Below are 15,415 nucleotides of genomic sequence, written 5' to 3' on the forward strand. Positions count from 1 at the left end.
GACAGTATTATCCTAATAAAATATTCAGCCGTTCAAAGGCAGATGGGATGAAGTACTTGCAAGATGTTGATTATGATAATAAATATATAAATAAAATGATGATATATATTTAACCAGAATATTGAAGAAATTTAGAATGCAAAAGTAAAATCACTAGACTGTAGGAGCCTGGAGAAGTATCAAGAGACTATATGAGATCCAGCCTGCAGGACATAGTTATAGGATGAAATCTTTGAATTAGAATCTTGCAGTGTTCCACAACTTGGAAGTCTGAAGGGAAGACTACTCTGGAGTAGACCTATAGTCAGGGATCAGGACCACACATTTCCAGGCTCTTGGCCTCTTATTTAAGGAACTAAAATAAAAGCCCTCACAGATTTACAAAAGTAGCCTGGAAATTTTATTTAAATCAAAGACCAGAATACACTGCAAGGGAACAGTCAACGTAAGTGAAGATAATCCAAGGCCCTGTTTATTGCTTATGGCTTTCTTTAAAATAGAGTTCAAGAGGAGGTTGGTTACCAAGAGGTACAGTGAGGGTATTTCGTTTTTTCTCTTTTATTTTTGACAATTTTGTACACGTATAAACTGATCTGTTTTGACTGCTATATTAGGTAAGCAGTTTTTTCTATTGTGCATGTCCTTTCACATAGTGTATCTGATTTTACTCATATAAATGTCCAATTATGAATACGCATAAAATGATAAATAGGGCAATCACCCTAAAAAGTCATTTGAAGACAGTTTGTCTTATTGTTGACACACCCCAAACCAGTTCAGGCCAAATTGGGCTTTGTATTCTTGCTATCAGATACATTAGTACCATGGAAAGAAAGAAAATTTTGAAGTTTGGTATTCATGAAGGGAAGAGAAACTCCCCACCTTGTTTTGGAAATGCAATGCATATGTACCACAGCACATGGCTATCTGGGTTGCTAGGTACATTGTTTAGAGAAGAGTATCTATGCATAGTACATGCATTATTAGAAGATGGCAGTGTTAATAACCCAAGGTGCTGTCCCAGGTTGCTCTCTGCTTATCTGCCTCAGACCTCATTGAGACAAATCTTGCAAGGATACCCTGCCCACATGAAGGACAGCACAGAATTGGAACAAGCAATTGCTTCCCATGCACCCAAGGGTCTGTAAAGAGATTGGACCAACAACAACTACAAGGTTACGAAAGATAGCAAAGAGACATGCCTGGCAGGTGCACTCTCACAAAAATACCACAGAGAAGCAAGCCCAGCAATCATATTCCACCCACCAAGGAATCTAGGCCTGGAATCCCATGAGGGACCTCAGCAAAGCCTACTCAGTACCTCTATAGCATTCATCAATGAACCACAGAAACAGAGCAAGCACAAAGGACTGTACAAGGACAAAAGACCTGGCTCACATGCACCGGTGAGGGACTGCGTACAGACTCTGCACCACTACATCATTTCTCATTTCTCTTACTTAATATATAATTTCAATTTATTAGACCAGTTATGCCCTGATCTGTTCTCCTTTATCCTTTGTGTGTATGTTTGGGGGTTGGAGGGGCACTCCCAAAGACTATTATATGGCCTGAATTTAAGGATCTCTCTGCTTTGTCCTCCTGGGTTTCAGGATTGTTTTAAGTTGTTCTTCCTTGCTTCGCCCTCCTGAGTTTCGGGATTGTTTTAAGTTGCTTGATTGACACTTTTTTTTTCACCTCTTTCTCATCCCATAGTTTATCTTCAGCTGTATCTATCTTACCTCTTCCCTTTGTCTTTATTGTTCCTGTCATCTATTTACTTTTCTGTCTTTTATTTTTCTTTATTGCTCTAATACTAATTTCTTTCCATTCTCTCTTATTTAGGGTTTCTACTGCTGTGAAGAGGCACCATGACCACAGCAACTCTTATAAAGGAAAACATTTAATCAGGGCTGGCTGACAGGTTCAGCAGTTTAGTCTATTATCATGATAATGGGAAGCAAGGTAGCATCCAGGCAGGCAGGCAGGCAGACATGTCCCTCGAGAGGCATCAGGAAGAGAGTGAATCACTGGGCATGGCTTGGGGATTTGAAACCCCAAAATCCACCACCACCACCACCCCCCCCGCAGTAACACACTTCCTCAACAAGGCTACACCTATTCCAAAAGGTCATACCTCTTTATGCCACCTCTAAGCATTTAAACATATGAGTTTATGGGGGGGGGTATTCTTATTCAAACCACCAGCTATTCCTACCCTTAATAACTAATATCTTAGTGTACATCATTCTATGTTTGCTCTTAAATTCCCCCCAAAATTGTTGCTCTGAAACAGTGCTTCTCAATCTTCCTGATGCTGTTTGCAACACTAGGAAGTTCTCTTTAATACAGTTCCTCATGTTGTGGTGTCCCCCAACCATAAAATTATCTTTGTTGCTGCTTCATAACTGTAATTTTGCTAGTTATGCATCATAATGTAAATATCAATGTTTTCCGATGGTCTTAAGCAACCCCTATAAAAGGGTTGTTCATCCACCAAAGGGTTGCAACCCACAGGTTGAGAACCAATGCTCTGGAAGAAAGAATTATTCCTAACCAATATTACTGTTTTCATAGTGGGTAAAGAAAAAGTCGTAATACTCAGGCATTAAATAAAACTTACAATTTTAGGGGAACAGACACATACAAGATTAATAAGGGGAAAGCAGTAAATAGTTACTGACAGAAGAGAAACCCTGACCAGCTGACCTGCCTGCAAGTCATGTAAGGAGTCCAAGGCTACATGTTTTGCTCCTTTGTTTGTTTTTGTTTTTATAAATTGTCAGCCATGCTGGGATGGACATTTTTGTGATGAAAATGCCTTTGTGTCACCTATCCTATTATTAACTCTCTCTTCCTTCCCAAATAGAGTACTTCAATTCAAAAGAAATTTCTATACAACAGCATGGACAGCAGTAGATGCCCAACATAAAAAGAACTCAATGGCATCTTTGAAGATATTGTCTCATAATGTTTGGTTAAGGCATATATTGGCTGATTTTGTGTGTAAACTTGACACAAACTAGAATCATCAGATTGGAAGGAGTCTCAGTTGAGGAAATGCTTCCATGAGATCCAGCTTTAAGGCATTTTCTCAATCAGTGATCAATGGGGAAGGGCCCAGCCCATGGTGGGTGGTGCAATCCCTAGGCTGGTTGGTAGTCTTGAGTTCTATAAGAAAGCTGGCTGAGTAAGCCAGGGGAAACAAGCCAGTAAGCAGTAGCCTTCCATGGATTCTGCATCAGCTCCTGCCTCCAGGTTCGTGCCCTTTTTGAGTTCCTGTACTGATTTTCTTCTGCGATAAACAACAATGTGGAATTGTATCCCAAATAAACCTCCCCAACTTGCTTTTTGGTCATTGTGTTTTGTCACAGTAACAGAAATCCTAACTAAGAAAGAGCATTTTAATTTTTAACCCTACAGGTCCTTTGCCTATATATTATGACTTCCATCTGTGTGTTTTTGTGGGATTCCTGTGTGTGCAAGCATGCGTGTCTCTGTGTCTAATATGTGTTTCTTAAGCTTTTCTATGGCTCTTTTTCTACTGTTTGCTTTTTCCTATTCTGATTTGTTTGTTTTTTGTCTTGCTTTATTTTATTTTATTTTATTTTATTATTCTTTAGATGGCTGTTTGTTTTCCAATGAAAAGCAAAGAAAGTTTGTTAATTCAGATGGGAGGCAAGGTGGGGAGGATCTCGTAGGAATTAGGGGAGGGGAAACAATAACAAAAATATGTTTTGTGAAACGAATCTATTTTCAATAAAAGAAAAATATGGGGGAAAAGTACGTACTGCTTCTATACAGGACACAAGCTAGGTTGTAAGTATACATATCAGTTGCCTCAAAACTGATGGTCACACCAGCTCTGGGGAATCAATGGTTCTCTTCCACCCTCCATGAGTACACATGGTTAAGTACACAAACCCACAAACAAACACATATAATTTAAAAATAAATTAAACCTAAAAGAGGACTAACTTTATGAATCATGTGCATGCAAGAGAAGAAAGTTCAAGCTAAAGGCATTGAAAGTATATTTGACAAAAAAAAGCAGAATATTTCCCAAATCTGGTGAAAAAGAATACTCTCCAGATAGAGGAGGCATTGAGAATGCCAACCTGATAAGACTAGAAAAGAACCTCTGATGGGGGAAATGTCTTTCTGTATGCTGCAAATATGTGTTGCTCTGATTGGTTTATAAAGAAAGCAGTTTGGCCTATGGCAAGGCAGCTTAGTGGCAGGTGGGAAATTCAAAGGGAGAGACCAGAAGAAGGCATGGGGGAGATGCCAGAGAGCCGCCCAAGAAGCAACATGTAATGGAACGCAGGTAAAGCCATGGAACATGTGGCAATACATAGATTAATAGTTATGGGTTAATTTAAGATCTAAGAGCTAGCTAGCAAAAGACTTGAGCCATGGCCATGCAGTTATAATTAATATAAGCCTCTGTGTGTTTACTTAAGGAATGCAAGTGGGAGATATTTGTCCCAACTGCAGACAGGTCGGGAAACAGGAAATCTTACTACAAACCACCCCCATCATATTATTGTTAAGATGCTGAGTATGTATAATACAGAAGAAATGTTGAAAGATACAAGTTGGGCAGTAGTGGTACATGACTGTAATCCCAGCACTCAGGAGGCAGAGGCAGACAGATCCCTGAGTCACAGACTGATTTCAACATAATATTATAAAGCAATTTGTTACACATTTAAGAAAATTGAAATAATTTTTGCATTGTATTTAATCACAATGAAGTAAAACTTGAAATTAACAGGAGAAACAATGGAATATACACATAGTTGGGGAGATTTATTTTTTTATTTAAATTTTTTTTTATTCTTTTTACACACAAACCACAGATCCCCCTCTCATCCCTCCTTCCACTCCTCCTCAGCCTCCCCCCGCAATCTACCCTCCTATTCCCTCCTCCAAAAGGGTAAATCCTCCCATGGGGAGTCAGAAAAGCCTGGTACATTCAGTTGAGGCAGGACCAAGTAACCACCCCCTACATCAAGGCTGAGCAAGGCATCCCACCATAGGTAATGGACTCCTGAAAGCCAGCTCATGCACCAGGGATAGATTTTATGCAATTCAATGATGTGTCACCAAAAACAAAAAGGAAGGAAATTAAGAAATTTTCAGAATTGAATGAAAGTTAAATACACAACATACCAGAATTCCTGGGGTACACAAAATTCAGTTCTTGGGGGCTGGAGAGATGGCTCAGTGGTTAAGAGCACTGGCTGCTTTCCCAGAGGACCCGGATTCTAAGTAGTAAGTTTATATGCATACACTGACATATAAGTGAAATCTAAAAGTGAAAGAAAAAAAAAACAATGTTTTAGTTTCCTCTCTTGAAGAAAAGGCAACTTAGAAGAGGAAAGGATTCATTTTACTTATATTTCAAGAGCACAGGGCAGGAATTCAAGGCAGTAACCATGGAGGAATGATGTTTGCTGCCTCATAGGCTCATTCTTAGCAGTCTTTCTTATACAGCCCAGGACAACCTGCCCAGAGAATGGTGTTACCCACAGTGGACAGGACCATCCCGCATCAATTAAGACAATTTCCCACAGTCATACTCCCAAGTCTAGGTAATTCCCCAAGGATATGTCCTTCTCAGATGACTCTAGGTTGTGTCAGTTTCATAAATAACTAGCTAAGATAATGATTCACTACAAGATCAGTAAAAAAAACAGCATCATAAACTCAAAATCAATAGATGAAAACAAATGATAAAATCAAAAGGAGAAAGAAATGAAACAAATGAAAAGAATAAAAATGAACAAGATTGAAAAAATACCTTACCAAAAGAAAAAGAATACCCAAATTAATAAAATTAGAAATAAATTAAAATAAAATAAAAAAGAGACATTAAAATAGATAGCACTGAATGCAGAGAATGATTAAGGCATGTTTTAAAAAGTTATACTCCAGTAAATGGAAAAACCTACAAAAAGGACAAATTCCTATATAGACATTGTCTTAATTAGGGTCTCTATTGCTGTCAAAAGACATCATGACCATGGCAACTCTTGTAAAGAAAACACTTAATTAGGGTGGCTGGCTTACAGTTTCAGAGATTCAGTCCATTATCATCATGGTGCTGGCTACATCTTGATAAGCAGGCCACAGGAAGTTGACTGAGACACTGGGTAGTGTACTGAGCATAGAAAATCTCAAAGCCTGCTCCCACAGTGACACCTTTCTTTCAACAAGGTCATACCCATACCAACAAAGCCATACCTTCTAATAGTGCCACGCCCTATGAGATTATGAGGTTCAATTATATTAAAATTACCACATTCTAATCTCTGGCCCCCATAGGCTTGTAACAATATCATAATGCAAAATGCATTTAGTCCAACTTCAAAATTCCCCATAATCTATAACAGTCTGAACAATGTTTCAAAGTCCAAAGTTCAAAGTCTCTTCTGAGATTCATGCAATCTCTTAACTATAACCCCCTGAAAAATCAAACTCAAAAAGTAGATCACATACTTTCAATATATAATGGTACAAGATATACATAATGCAGGGAAAGGAGCATAGTGAAGAAATGCTGGACCAAAGCAAAACCAAAAAACAGCTGTGCAAACTCCAAACTCTGCATCTCTATGCCTAATGTTGAAACATTCTTCAGATCTCCAACTCTGTTCAGGTTCATTGACGGCAATATACTTTTCTCTTGGAGTGGTTCGACTACCTGTTAACAGCTCTCCTTGGCAGGTATTCCATGGCTCTGGCATCTCTACCATCTTAGGTTCTTCAAGACAATACAGGTTTCAACTTCACAGCATCACACAATGACGTCTCTACTAGGCCTGAGTGCTTTCTTTAGGTACAGAGGCAAATTCCATAACTCATTTCTTCTATCCTAAACTCTAAAGCCAGAACTACTTGGCTGCAGTTGCCAAGTTCTGCTGCTTGCTAGGGCTGGAATATGGCCCCCTCATTCAATTGCATCCTCAACAGCTTTCTGTTCTTCATTGCCTAAACTTGGCTGTCCTGAAATTGGATCTGTAGACCAGGCTGGCCTTGAACTCAGAGATCTGCCAGCCTCTGCCTTCTCAGTGCTGGGATTAAAGACAAGCACCACCATACTCAGCTTTAAACTTTTCTTTAATTCCTATTCACAATTGGAAATTTAGCTAGGTGGGATCTTGCCCTGAGGTCACCACAACCTTTATTCCATTTCTTAATCTGTTTATCTCTTTGAACATAGAATTTAGCTCCATTCAACTCTCTGGTGCTCTTTTTCTCCTCAAGTATTTTTCTTTGCTCAGCTTGGTCCTTCTAATTATATATCTTCATTCGAGTTAACACTAGTAATCACAAAACAGAGTCTGTATTAGGCTATTTTAGATTTCCTCTGATAGTGGAATTAATCCAAAACCCTTCACTTTATCCTCAGGCAAACTCTCCAGACAAGGGCAAAAATAACTGACTTTCTTCACCAAAATATCACAAGAATGATCTCTAGGCACCATACTAAAATTCTTCTCCTCTGAAACCTCTTGAGTAAGAACCCCACAATTCATCAAATCACACTCAGCACCACTGTATTCCATGTTCCTTCTAGTATGGCCCATTAAGCAGCACTTAAAACATTCAACTTCTTTTCTAATCCACAGTCCCAAAGTCCATATTATTCCAGACAAAAACATGGTCAAGCCTATAATAGCAATACCTCAGTCCCTGAGGATTGTGCAAGTACTTTTGAACTTTGGGCTAGAAGAACTATTGAGTGTTAAGAGCTCAGTGGGGTGTTCTTTAGGAGCTTGGAAGATAAGAATGTTAAAAGCAATGAAGAAGATGGAGGCCTGACTTGTGAAATTTCAGAAGGAAGTTTAAAGACTCTATCCAGGCCATTTGTTATTTTGAATTAAGATCTGTAGTTCTGGTTAGCTGGGGCTGAAGAATCAACTGTGATTATAACAATATTCCAGAACTACTGAAGCAGTCCTGTAGTTCTGGTTAACAGGAGCTGAAGAATCAGCTGTAATTCACATGTGGCCATGTCAGAGGAGCAGCAGGTGGCAATTGAAGTTCAAGGTGTCAGCCCACCAGGAGGCAACTCCCTAATGGATGAATCTCAGATTGGCAAGGCCCGGGAGACCACAGGCCTTGAAATGTCTTTTGCTTCTGCTGTGCCTTTAGATGTTTGCTGCTTCTGTCTTTCTCTTGGATCTGGCATGGTGTGAATGGGTGTGGAGAGATCCCCACTGCCTGTTATGTAGTGTGTTTATCTCATCAAAATATCCTGTTCTACTTGGCACTTTTACCTTTGGATTATTATGAAGATGATTTCTCATTAAGCTGTATTGTCTAATTGATAATAATAATGTTCATTTAAATAGAGTACTAACAGTAAAAAAATATAACAAGGAAGTATCACACAGCTAGAACAGATGAGTTTCTATTGAGGAACCATATAGGTTGTAGTTTACGATAATGAATTAGGATGTGATTTAGGACAATGTGGTTTAGGATAAGAAAAGCAATTGAGTCATAGTAGCCAAGCTAGTTTAAATTCTTTTAACTTTAATGTTGGGAGATATGTTGATGGCATCATTAGCTGAAACAAAGCCTTAAAATAACTTCAGGTAAGATCAGATGTTTTGAAAATAGCTTTGAGATGAAAAACTCCAGAAAACAATCTAAAATTAAAAGGACACATAGCTGAGGTAAAAAATACAAAGCAGCCCAGCTGTTACTAGCTGACACACTTTGTTGATAGGGTTGGTTGATGTACCCATTCTTGCCCTCAATCTCCTGATATATATATAAAACTCTGTTGAGGAAATGGGGGAAGGGAACCCTTATATACTGCAGTTGGGAATGCAAATTGCTTCAGCTATTACGCAAATCAGTGTATGGTTTCCTCAGAAGATGAAAAACTGGGAAAATAGAGCTGTCATCTGACTCAGTCATATTACTTCTGAATATATACCATAAGAATTCTAAGTAAGCATACCATTGAGATACCTGCACACAAATGTTTTTGCACCACTATTAATAACAGTTATGTTATGGAAGCAGCATAGATGTCCATTAACAGATGAATGAAAGAAATATAATATAAACACGCACACACACACACACATATATATATATATACATGTATATATATATTTATTTATAAAGATAGATAAAAGGATAGAAAGAGTTATTCAATCATGAAGAGATGTGTTTTTCTGAAAAATGAATCCAAGTGATCATTACATTAAGCATAAAAAGCTTAATTTATAAAAGCAAATGCAATCGTCACATTTTTATCTAACTTGAGGCTTCTAGGTTTTTATAGATACATAAAATCAAATGAGTGAGTTATTCAGTGTGTGTGTATGTGTGTCATGGAGAGAAAGCAAGAGAGGACATGGAAACAGAAGGGAGATTGAGGAAAAGGCAAAAAATTTGTGGGAGGAGAATGGGGAGATGAGAAATTGGAGGCTATGTAAGCTGAATATATAATATGCTTAAAGTTGCTTTAGTCATTTTGAAACCTAGTAGTATGTGCAATGAAAATATATCATAATATCACTACAAAATTCGAAAAGGTAAGAAACCCAAGTTAAAAAATATATCAATGTGTCTAAATAGGCATGACTCCAATATAGAGAAATTGCAGCTAAAGCATAAATAGGTCCAACATCACCAGTCATCAGAAAAATGAGGAATGCCAATAAAATAAATTTCTCATCTTTCATAAATGACTTGAATTAAGAAGTAATACAGTGATAAATGTCTGTATGGTTATAGGGAAATAGGTTACTTATACATTGCTAACAGGATTATAAAATGGTGAAGTCTCTTTAAAAGTATTTGATGCATTCTAAAATTATATACAAAATCATATGACTCAACAATTATGCTTTTCATTATTTATCCAAGGGAAATAAAAACATATGTACATTTAAAGTTTTATGCCATAATTTTCATATAGATTTATTAATTATGACTTCAAATTGGAAATGATTCATATGCCCAACAATTGAAAAGCAGTGGAAAAGATGCGGTATATGTAGCAGACATACACAAATGAAAATTATCCAACAGTAAAAAGAAATACAAGTAATGATACATGCTATTAAATTGGTTAATAATGTAAACATTATGCTGACTAGAAAGAATTCAGTGTAAAACAACCATAATTGTTATAACACTTCCATGAAAGCCAAATATAGGTAATCCTAGAGAAGGAATCAGCTAAAGAATACAGTAGTACTTTGAGGTATTAAAATATTCTAAAATTATATCAGGTTTATATTTCCCTATTTTTGTTACAATATGTAACTTCGAGTCTAACTAGGTGAATATTATGGTATATAAAATAAACCTCAAGTTTGTGAGAAAAATGAATACAAATAAAAATTTGGGAATGTTTTTTGTAATTCTCATTTTGTTTGTCAGTTAATCTTTAAATAAAGTAGAATCTGGGCTGCTTCCTTTGAATCTCTAATTATGTTATGTTGAATTATTTTTTAAGAGATAAGCACACTTTAAGTGATATGCTAATTTTTATAGAACAAAAGTGGTTACAATGATCAAATGTAATATGAAAATTTAAATGGGATAAATCTTCAATTGAAGAAAGTATATTATAGTTCATATTTAAATATATTTGACAGAGGGCTAGTGAGATTGTTCAGTGGTTATAACACTTGCTGCCAAGACTGATGACTTGAGTTCAGTCTCTGAGACTCACATCATAGAAGAAAATTTAAACCAACTCCATCAACTCCTGTGACTTCCATATGAGCATTGTGCAGCATAAAGCCCCCGACCACATGCACACACAGACAAATAAGTGTTACAAAGAATAAATGCAAATGTATATTGGATTATATATAAGAAAAATTTGGAAATTATAAAATAATTGCATATATCATTTGGAAATAATTGCCCTAAAACTATTTAAAGCTCCTCCTTTAGGAGAGTTAATTGTCTCTATTCATAGTATGCCTCAAACTAATTAATGACAGAAGTCCTATTCCCCACTAGTATTTTCTCTCTTCTCTTCTGCATTATGTTCTACTTTTACTTTCTCATTTTAGTCCCAATTACTTCATAGTCAATGTCATTTACAAAATGTTTTCTGTGTTCAAAAAGGGACATCCCACCATTTCATTCTATAAGAACTCCATGATGTACAATCTGTTATTATCATCATTCAGTGGATGAAGTGAAGTGTCACAGCTAATAATGAAAGGCAATGAGAGTTAAACTCTGGTGAACTGAGTTTAAGAAAATGTTTTGCAACTGATTAAAAAAATGAGGAAATAATTCCTTTTGATAGTAACTAGTTGTGTGATCATTGCAGAGGTGTACATTGAACGTATCATGAGTAGGAACAGTATCTAGTGATATTCATTCAAGTTGATTGATTCACACTACATTCCTTGATGTATCATGTATGACTAATCTGAACTAATTTTTTCACGTGTAAAAGATTCTTTCCAACTCTCAATGTTATTTAATTTCTCTAATATGTACTTCAAAGTAACCTTATCTAAAATATTTTACCAAACAGATAACCTCACTCTGTTAGAACTCTCACTGAACCCCAACATTTATATAGATTTTGAATTTATTACATTAGACAGTGGAAAGGGTGGCCAGCACTTCATCCAGATTTGTATCCAGGATTCAAATACTAAATCTAATATTTAATATCATTATTAAAAATCCTGAATCTCCTCAGGATTATCTTATTGAGGTATGAGAAGACTTTCTACAGATGAGTTGACAATGGAGGTATATAAAATTTTATTTGAGTATGCATGTAAATGGTGCTGTCCCTACTCCATTCACATCACTGATACCAATAATAAACGGTTTAAATCATAAAAAACCTGTCCTATACTTTTCTCATTTATAAAATGTATATAATTGTATTACTTATATCATTGGAACAAGTGTTGTAATAATAAAGTGAGGTATTTTTGTAAATAGTCCAACACAATGCCTAGAGATTTGTCATAGTACAATAAATTTTAGTTGTAATTCATTTATTTTCAAAAGGCTCATTGTTTTCCTATGTTCTGAATCTATCCTTTCCCTTGAGCTTTCATCCTTAACCCTTCCCTGGAACCATGCAATCTAGTGTGTTTACAGCAACAACTGCTGGTGAGCAATAAATTATATTGTTTCTCTCTGTACTAAGGAAGGTAGAGTAGGAATATCTACTCATTCAATATTTTTCAAAAAGATATTGTCCTGAGAGATTTCCATTAAGCAAACACATTATCCTACACTTCTTGCTTTGGAGAAAATTGATGGTGAATTCTTCAATAACCACAGGGCATTAGACTAATAATAAGAAAATAATAGTAATGCCTCCCAAAACTAGGAGCAGGGGATGCTTATTTTCCATGTTTTCTTTTGGCCTACAATTTTCCTGCTGGTGAGGTTACTTGAACTTCACTTGATTCTAGAATTAAAATACAATCTAATGTTTCACCCTTCTTTCCATACACAGAATACATTATCTGGCATATACTGATGATCCTTCCTGTACTTTTGATAAATTCCCAAGTCAGCAGAAGTAATGTTAATGAAACATGAAAAGTCAACATTAATTATAGTTAATGAAAAATTAAAAATCTCTTTTAATTACTATGTGGGTCTGACATTTTGCCCTCACTGAAATATACAAGAAAACTAATTAATGAGTTTAATGCTACACACTTCCTTACTGCATTCTTGAAATTGACTTGGCAAAGTTTGTCAACAAGTCCAAATCAAGCATTCTCTTGAGGGCAGTGTTCTTTGCCTAGGATCTATCCATCCCTACTTGAAAAACCCCAAATAATGATTATTTATGAATGAGACTAATATTTAATACCTTCTAGGACAGCTGTGACCCACAGTAACTCTATCTATATTGTACAGATGAGTTTTTTTTCTATCTTCTACACAATTACTGCATGTTTCTATTATACAACTTACAATCTACCACACAGTAAACTGGATGTATATGTGAAAGTTTTAGTATTCTTTTCTGGTCTGAAGACTTTGAAGATATTTTACTGAGTGAAGCAAAAGAGTGAAATGAGTTCATATATTTGTTATTTGTTGGGGTATCTCTAAGGATATGATATGCATACTGCCATGATTTCTGTACTGATTCTTAAAGAATTTTCACCAAATGTATTAACATTAAGCTATTCCATAACTGGAGAGATGGCTTAGTGGGTAAAAGCAATTATTGCTAGTGTGATGACCTGTTTTTGATCCCCAGGACCCACATGTCAGAAGGAGAGAACCGACATCCACCAGTTTTCCTCTGACTTCCACACATGCAGGATGATGAATGCTCTCATATACATATATTAAGGAATTAATTCACATGCTTAGGAATATTTCAGATGTCCAAAATATGAAGAGTAGTATAGGAGGAAATGGGCCTAGGAAAAAGTACAGTTCAAATACAAGTTATTCTGATGGCATAATTCCTATTTGCTGTAGAGAAATCATCCTTATTGTTCTAGTATTGCTTCCTAATGATTGGCTGAAGTCCATGCACATTATAAAGGATAAAATACTTTCTTTGAAGTAAGCCAATTTAAATTTTAAACTCCTCCAAAAATCACCCTACAGAAATATCCATAATATTTTATCAAATATCTGGAAATCATGATCCATCCAAATCAACAATAAAATTATTCATTTTACAGTGTTAAAGGATGATATTATGCATTTTAGAACTCTTTGAAGCTAGAGCCAAGCCAATATTCTAGAGGTAGTGGGGAGGAAAACTATCAATCTAAAAGTTCATTAAGACAACTTTAAGAATCTGAATTATGCAACTGTGAAGACTTTTTCACTCACTTTTTCAAACTTAAGTTTCTAAGATATTTATCAAATGTACTATAAACCATGTAAGTACTTAAGAAGAATGTTTGCTGTCAGAATTTAAAAAATCCAAAATGTCTAGCTTCATTTCCTAATATAACATCATATAAGAGTGCTGAAAGTAAACCCTGAGGAACTATTTTTGTTTGGATAATGTTTCAGTGGGTTATGTCAGGAAATTGAAACACAAAGTAGATGGTTTTGAAAAAGAATTTAAAGTTTGAGGTATAACGAGCCTTGAAGTCACTCTAAAAGAGAAACGGGCCATGGGCCCAGCTCCCTGTGCCAACAGATTCATGATCGTTTCATTTCTGGCCAGAAAAACTTCTGATTATAGAAGACAGTAGTTAATGCAGAGACTCCTACATTTTCAAACTACTGAGAATAAGAGGTGGTGACTTTTCTGCCATAGGTGGAACTTCTGTGTCATCACCACCTAAAACACAGAAATAAGAAAACATCGCTGAAGCAGAGAAGTGGGAAGAACAGAAGACTCAGAGGATGGAAAGGAGAAGTACTATTTAAAGCTGCCTACTGATATAATATGAAAGCTATAGATATGGACTCACAGCAGCTTTTTGCACCTGCAAAAGATCTGTGCAAGATCATGAGAGTTAAAATTCCAACCTGGAAAAAGGAAAAGCTCCCAGTGCTTCATTCCTAACAAAGGAGCTGATGGCAGTTGATGAGGGAAGGACAGCTATATTTCTTTGGAGAAGGGCAGAATTTCACCAAGATATATTGTATACAAGTTTGAGAATTTCAAAAACTAATAAAAAGTGACATTAGATGATGGATTAAATGATAGATGAAGGACCACAGATAGTATTTTATTCAACAGTTAGTATGTGTTTCAGCATTGTGAGCACAGTAGCAATTCATATCTGTTTGAAAAAATCAGGGACTGCCTTAAGTTACTTTTCTGTTGATGTGAAGAGACAACTTATAAAAGAAAACATTTAATTAAGATCTCACCATTCCAGAAGGTTGTAGAGACCATGAAAATCATTGTGGTAACATGGCAGCAGCTGAGAGCTTAGATGTTAAAAGACAGTGATTACAGAGAGGAGAGAGAGAGAGAGAGAGAGAGAGAGAGAGAGAGAGAGAGAGAGAGAGAGAGAGAGAGAGAGAGAGAGAAAGAAATGGTATAGGCTTCTGATACCTCAAAGTCCCCCCCAGTGACACACCCCCTCCAACAAGGCCATACCTCTTAATCCTTCCTAAACAGTTCCAAAAACTGGGGTCAAATCACTCAAATACATGAACCTTTGGAGATCATTTTCATTTTCCTTCAAACTACCCCAGGGACATTAACCTGATATATGTCAAATAATCGCAAATGTTAATGTCACTTTAGTATCAAACATTAAATTGCTTAATTCAGGGTATATTGTATAAACATAAATATACAAGTATTAAGTATAATATGGTTGAGTACCACTTGTCTAAAATATTTGGGACCAGAATTATTTTGGATTTCTTTTTTTTGAGATTTTTGAATATTCATTTATCCTGTACATAATAAGATTGCTTTTTAATGGGAGAAAAGAACATG

The 15,415-nt window shown here is 36.1% G+C and overlaps 1 long non-coding RNA gene across 2 annotated transcripts in view; it reads right to left on the reverse strand.

Moving 5' to 3' along the window:
• Positions 1–15,415, reverse strand: part of LOC128108548 (uncharacterized) — a 188,141-nt gene that overhangs the window by 54,877 nt on the left and 117,849 nt on the right. Inside the window, exon 10 of one of the 2 annotated variants that reach the window (XR_008217513.1) lies at positions 5,176–5,314. The exons of the other annotated variant lie outside the window; for it this stretch is intronic. This is a non-coding gene — a long non-coding RNA (uncharacterized LOC128108548). The remainder of the gene's footprint in view (positions 1–5,175; positions 5,315–15,415) is intronic. 2 annotated transcript variants of the gene reach the window in all.

The sequence above is a fragment of the Peromyscus californicus genome, unplaced genomic scaffold (assembly GCF_007827085.1).
Source record: "Peromyscus californicus insignis strain IS unplaced genomic scaffold, ASM782708v3 Scaffold_10__1_contigs__length_136768540, whole genome shotgun sequence".
In the NCBI taxonomy this organism is placed as follows: Eukaryota; Metazoa; Chordata; class Mammalia; order Rodentia; family Cricetidae; genus Peromyscus; species Peromyscus californicus.